Here is a 7,210-nt window from a genome sequence, read left to right as displayed (position 1 = left end):
AATTGCTTATTTAGATAATTAAATATCAAAGTGGGGAAATTATCTCATGAATCAGACGATTGAAAATATCAACCTTTGTATTTTAAATTTCCATAATAATATTATAAATGATAGATCTTTAGGAGTATGTTACTTTAGTGGAAATATTAATGATTTTTTTTTAAACTGGAGGAAAGACTGCTATAAAATAAGTAAACCGGGAGTTTCTATGTGATCTTTTGGCTCTAATAACTTTGACTCATGTTTGCATTACTGAAGAACAATTTCTTTGTGAAAATATATTATGCCATATAAACCAGTCCCTGTTGGACATGCATATGAAATAATGACTACTTTTTAAACTATGACTACTTAACATCCACTATAATGTACTTTTCTCGATCTATGATTATCAGAATTAATTTTGTCTTTAATTTGCCTTATAAAAAAGGGTCCACACATGTGCCCACTAGGTTAATCAAACAGTTGTATCTCAGTACATGGCCCTATCTGCACCAGATTTTTTGTGCATTGCCAGGGAGCTCTGCAAAACGATTTAAAGTCTAGTGATTGGTGGACGGCAAAAGCGGAACAGCGTTATGGTAACGTAAAAAAAAATAGGCGTTCCGGCTTGACACATAAATCGCGCATATCATTCACGTAAAGCAGCATAGGAGAAACTAATAAGATGGATAAAACATCAGATTTAGCATAAATACATATGACATAAGACGTTTGAAGAAAATAAAACAAAATTGTTTAATTCCTGCATTTTAATTGTATCACTGTATCCTACTCACATTCATGTACTTCACCCTCAACTTCTTATTATACATTTTACATTGAATGAATAAAGCAGATTTTATGAAGTGAGCCCATATTTAAAAAGTGAAATGTTTTATTTTGAAAGTGTTGTAGAATATTCTCAAATAATGTGTGATATTTTATTACTCACCAAACAAAACCCTTCACTATCTTAGCAAATGAAAACTATTTACTCCTTACAAATAATTTTTGTATTGTGTAACAAAACACCTTGTACACTATAATAATTTAAAGTATTCTTCTTTGTTGATCTAACCCAATACCTTAATTATATTGAAAAATAAAAACTATTACTTAATATTCAAAAATGAACATTTATTACAAATCAAGACAAAAAAAATAAGATAATAAAAATACGTATTCTTCTTTGTTGGTTGATCTAACCCATTTTCCATAAAACATTACGGTACCTTTAAAGTGCATTACAAAACCTACCACCTAATAAGAATGTACCAGCTAGATTTTAACCCTCTTAAAAATGGTTTATGAATAATGTTTCTAATATTAAAATTATTTTAGAAATGATTGTAAAACATTGTGAAAATTACTAATGAATTTGTTCCATTACCTGCTGTGATCTACTAATCCTTCGTAAAAACTTCTTTACACCACTCAAAAAATAGATCCCCAGTCAACAAAGAAACCACCTAGAAAATGTCCTGAACTAAATCCTATTCCATAATGAAATTAGAAATATCCACAAGATTATGAACAGCTATTCATATGCACTACATACTTAACATTCACAAAAAAATGGCCAATCCTACATAAAAAAAACTCTTCAAACAGTTAATCTCTCACCATTTATGAAAAACTCACTAATCTGGAAATATCTCACTTTATCCGTCCCTGAAACTAAAATGCTTGACTTAAAAACAGTTGTTTCCAACCTTGAAAGACGATGTTCTTTTATAATATTACACAAATATTTTAAAAACCAAACCAATTACTAAACAGAAAACTCCACACCAAACAACTTTTATTATAAAAAAACTTAAGTTATAATAGTAAAAACCCACCAAAAAACAAATTCACACCAAAACTATTTACAGAAAAAATGTCACTACGTTTATTATCTTGATCACACGTTGCCTCTGCTTCCATCAAGCCTTCAACAACATCATCCACAGAAAAATCTTCAGTCTGAGTGAAGAAATCTTTTTTTTCTGCAAAATATTAACATAAAAACAAAATAAAGACAGATTAAATGCTGTATTGAATATACTACACAAACATATTCCAACACTCAACAACATGAAAAAATAGGAAGTACTAAGCAAGAAAAATGTATTCCTTATCAACATATTTGCATGTCTTACAATGTTCTTGCTTTCAAAAACAATTGACCAAAATTAAATAACTACTTTCTTACAAATATGTTGCATCTTCAAATAAACGCAACTATTTCTAAATTAATATCCAAAACAAATAAATAATTCATATGTACAAACAGCGACTTTCTCACATGTATTTCTAAATTTTTTACAATAAAAAATTAGGTATAAAGTAAGGCAATTACAATATTTTAATCCCTGGAAATTACGCATATTATTTTAGTTAAAAATGAAATTCTCCTGATCTTCGAAGGTTATGCACCTTATCCTTGAGTACTTTTTTGTGAAGTGACCACAGATAAGATTGCAAAATGTTAAAATTTTTTTATTCATTTCACAAAAAAATATAATACACCTAAATATATTAAAGCATTTGACATTTTGGAAAAATAATCTCTATCTAATCAAGATATATGAAAAGAATCCTAGTCTACTATAAAGAAAAAACTGTCCGACTTACACTATCATTATTATAAAAGTACTAAATATATGCAATTGTTATTTTGTAGATAAACTTTCACTTCTATATTTCAAATTTTCATAATTCTTATGATTAAACTCTTTCATAAGAAATGATTTTTTTACATGAAGAAACAGAAGACAGAATCTAAGAAAAATATTTTTCATAAGCACTGCAAATACCAAAGATCCCATTCAATTAGCCAATTTTTCATTCACAAAAAGAACTCATCTGTGAATGACCCTTATAAATTGATATCTTATAAATTAATTTTTTTTCTTCTACACGCTAAAATTATACCTTTCATAAACATTAAAAATTACTTAAATGCCTACCGTCATCAAAAAATGCCGCACACGCATGCAAAATGTCCAAATCCTTTTGAACATTTGAATATTGCCTTTCAGCTTTCTCCAACTGTTCCTTAAGAAATTCCACCTTGCACTCTCCCTTTGAGATAAAGCAGTAAATGTCTTGTCAAAGACATGACACATTTTTGAAGACGTCTTCTCTGGTACTGACACCATCATTCACAAGGTACTGAAAATAAAAACAATATATATATATGTAAATATTTAACATATTTCGACTTTAAAACACTAATGTTGAACTAATGATCACCATGATAAAAAATATAAATATAAAATGAAATGACTGGCATAGGCTATACTCCATAACTAACGGCTGTATATGAAATGTACTTAAATTGATTATGAAAAATAGTAAGAAAATACAAGAGTATAAACAAATATATAAACATTTGCAAAAAAACTAAGTGTACCTGTCATTATGAATTATTGAAGAAAACTTATGAACATAACAGAAGCTGAAAAACTTCCACACAACTAGACTTGCAGATAATACATTGAAACTGTACTATTGAAACACTGCAATCCACTTGAATTAACAAGGAACATATAGCAAAAAAACAAAGTACTCTCCAATTTCTATTCCATGATTAAAACATTTAAATAATGATAATTAAAGAATTGCATAAATATCGTCATGGCCAAAAATTTTCAGAACAATCCACAAGTTAATATTTACAAAGTCTAACGAGACTTTGCATAAACTCCAGAATGTTATACAAAGTGATCAGCTTAACAGAAATTAATTGTAAAGTCAATTTTTGCCTAGAAAATGTACTGTATTCCCCAAAATACATTTAAAATTCATTGCAGCCCTCCCTAAAAAGGACCAGCTAACATTGTTTCAGTCTTCGCTCCATTAACACAGGTGTGGTTGTTGATGAAAGAAATGGAAATCAATCTATCACGATTAAGAAAGAATGACACAACTGGACACTTTAAAAAGAGACTGGTAATTCTCTTCTGTGAACCATGGTTATCTCTAAAGAAAAACGTGCAGTCATCATTGCACTGCAGAAAAATAGCAGAACAGGAAAGAGTACAACAGCTACAAAGATTGCACCTCAGTCAACAATCTATCGCATCATCAAGAACTTCAAGGAGAGAGGTTCCATTGTTGCAAAAAAGGCTCCAGGGCGCCCAAGAAAGACCAGCAAGAACCATGACCGTCTCTTAAAACTGTTTCAGCTGTGGGATCGGACTACCAGCAGTGCAGAGCTTGCTCAGGAATGGCAGCAGGCAGGTGTGAGTGCATCTGCATGCACTGTGAAGCGGAGACTCTTGGAGCAAGGCCTGGTCTCAAGAAAGGCAGCAAAGAAGCCACTTCTCTCCAAGAAAAACATCAGGGACAGACTGATGTTCTGCAAAAGGTACAGGGAGTGACTGCTGAGGACTGGGGTAAAGTCATTTTCTCTGATGAATCCCCTTTCCGATTGTTTGGGACATCTGGAAAACAGCTTGTTTGGAGAAGAGAAGGTGAGCGCTACCACCAGTCTTGTCTCATGCCAACTGTAAAGCATCCTGAAACCATTCATGTGTGGGGTTGCTTCTCAGCCGAGGGAGTCAGCTCTCTCACAGTCTTGCCTAAAAACACAGCCATGAATAAAAATGGTACCAGAATGTCCTCTGACAGAGAGCAACTTCTCCCAACCGTCCAAGAGCAGTTTGGTGATGAACAATGCCTTTTCCAGCATGAAGGAGCACCTTGCCATAAAGCAAAGGTGATAACTAACTGGCTCTGGGAACAAAACAGAGATTTTGGGTCCAAGGCCTAGAAACTCCCCAGATCTTAATACCATTGAAAACTTGTAGTTAATCATCAACAGAAGGGTGGACAAACAAAAACCTAGAAATTCTGACAAAATGCAAGCATTGATTGTGCAAGAATGGACTGCCAGTCAGGATTTGGTCCAGAAGTTTATTGAGAGCATGCCAGGGAGATTTGCAGAGGTCCTGAAGAAGAGGGGTCAACACTGCAAATACTGACTTGCTGCATTAACTCATTCTACCTGTCAATAAAAGCTTTTGTTACTCATGAGTGCAATTGTATTTCTGTATGTGATGAAAACATCTTAAATACACACATGAAAACAAGAGGGCAGCAGATCATGTGAAAATATAATATTTGTCATTCTCAAAACTTTTGGCAATGACTGTACAAATAAACGTTCAACAGAAATAAGTGCTTGGGTTATCCATTTGAAGATTGCCAGCAATTCTTCTAAAAACAACCTATGTAATCTGAAATACACAAATAAAGAAAACCTCTAATACAATTATGTTAAATAGTTCAAATAACATTTACTATTTGTAAATATGCTTAATTTCTCTCCAAAAAATTATTATACTACTTACTAAATCTTTTAAAACCGATTTTTATTCCATTAAAACCATTACCATTTCTTACTCTTCTACCTAAAATAAAATATTTAGAGATAAATATTGTTTTAATAAAGAATGTAATGTTTACAGTTTATAAAAGAGATCTAGATACCACCTGTACTCCTACAACTATCATGAACATGTTATTCTTACATCTTGATATAATAAGAAAACATAAAATTAACGTGATAAATATACATTACAAACATAGAAAATCTAAAGTATTGTTCAAAAACCTATGAAATTTTACCCATCTAAGCAGGAATACTAAAACGGTAAAATCCCCTCCCCACCAACTAAACTGGGAGACATTTCAACAATAACAGCTTCTATCCCCTCACCACAACCCCTCACCTATTTTCTTGAAAACACATTTTAAAAATGATTTATGTCCAACAATTACTAAGATAATTCTATCTAAAATGAACATCAAATACATGACCTGATAACAATCCTTTCGAAAAAATACTTTGTACATCTCAAATACATACGCAAGCGACCTGAGCCTCTTGCTTCAAACAGTGGAGTTCAGGATTGGAGAACACTGTGAACTTTGCAGGGGAACAGTGAGCCATCTTCTAGAAAAGAAAAGATTAGAAGTAAATAAAAGTGATGAAGAACAAAGAACAGACTGAACACTTATTTTCAAATAACAAAAAAATAATTAAACACGCTCACCTCTACGTGTCCTCTGCAACTAAACTGGACGGAACTCCCAACTAAACAAAATGTTAGATGGCACATGTACTGATTACCCTAAGTAGTCCAGGTGTGGATCAGGGAAGCGTGTGACGCATTTAAAAGGCTTCTGTGAAAACACTGACAACATGCCGAGTGTTCACTTCAATTTTGTTGTACAGCACTGACTTCAAAACTTTATAAAAGCACTATTTTCATATTGGTTTTGTTTTTATTTACTTCTATATAAAGCACAAAATATAACCCATGAGTTTTGCCATAATTTTGTGCGCATTTGCAGCTCATTCCATAAATGTTTTGTCACCAGTAAATGCTTGAATGAAATATGACATCTATTTTTCCGATTTCCTTAAATGCAACACATTTCTAAAACACACTCTAAAAAGAAAAAGTTGAACCAACTTAAATTAATTACTTCTATGGATAACAAGCAATTCAATTAAGTTTATCCTACTTAATTTATTAAGTTTAACAAATTCAATATATTCTAATCATCCAACTAAGTATTTTAATAAAATGTATTAAGTATGTTTAACATAACATATTAAACTCAGTCTTACTTAAATCATTGAACTTACATAAAGCTTTTCCAATCACTTTGACTACTCAAAGAACTTCACATTACAGGCACATTCACACACAACTATCCATATCGATACATGGCAGAAGTGAGCTGGAATTGAACCTAGAACCTTTCCATTACAAGACGACGGTATTTCAAGTAAAGTCAAAATAAAAAGATCCGTTAAGGAAAAGATTTTTAACTTTTAAATTAGAATAGAGGACACTGTAAAATGAGTTTTTAGAATATTTAGTTTGGAACTACTTAAAAGTTTGAGTTGACTTTCTGTAGAATCAAGAAAAAAATATTTTGACTGTTTATTAGAAGAAAATAAATGATTTGAGTAAGAGCAACTTAAATCTGTTATCTTAAACATACTTAATAAATTTGTTAAATAAAATTAACTAATTGACTTGGAGGATTAGAATATATTGAATTGGTTAAACTTAATAAATTAAGTTTAATAAACTTCATTAAATTGCTTGTTACCTATCGAAGCAATTCTATTAAGTTGGTTCAACTATTTAGTGTAAGTTTTGAGTTAAATGACCTGAAAAAAGTTAGTTAGCATAGCAAAAGAATTAAGTTAAATTAATGTAAA

At 31.4% G+C, this 7,210-nt stretch overlaps 1 long non-coding RNA gene across 2 annotated transcripts; it reads right to left on the bottom strand.

The window, feature by feature from the left end:
- Window positions 1-677: 677 nt before the first annotated feature.
- LOC103460270 (uncharacterized) lies at window positions 678-6,489 on the bottom strand. 2 transcript variants are annotated; one of them, XR_532884.3, is made up of 4 exons: window positions 6,027-6,489; window positions 5,840-5,926; window positions 2,934-3,138; window positions 678-1,970 (listed from the first exon to the last, which is right to left on the bottom strand). It is a non-coding gene; the product is annotated as an uncharacterized LOC103460270 (long non-coding RNA). The 2 variants fall into 2 exon arrangements; XR_001776266.2 differs by having other exon boundaries at window positions 5,840-6,489.
- Window positions 6,490-7,210: the final 721 nt, after the last annotated feature.

Source organism: Poecilia reticulata, chromosome 14 (genome assembly GCF_904066995.2).
Source record: "Poecilia reticulata chromosome 14, P_reticulata-male-v2, whole genome shotgun sequence".
In the NCBI taxonomy this organism is placed as follows: Eukaryota; Metazoa; Chordata; class Actinopteri; order Cyprinodontiformes; family Poeciliidae; genus Poecilia; species Poecilia reticulata.
The sequence above is the reverse complement of the archived record's forward strand: the minus strand, read 5'-3'. Positions and strand labels throughout refer to the sequence as shown.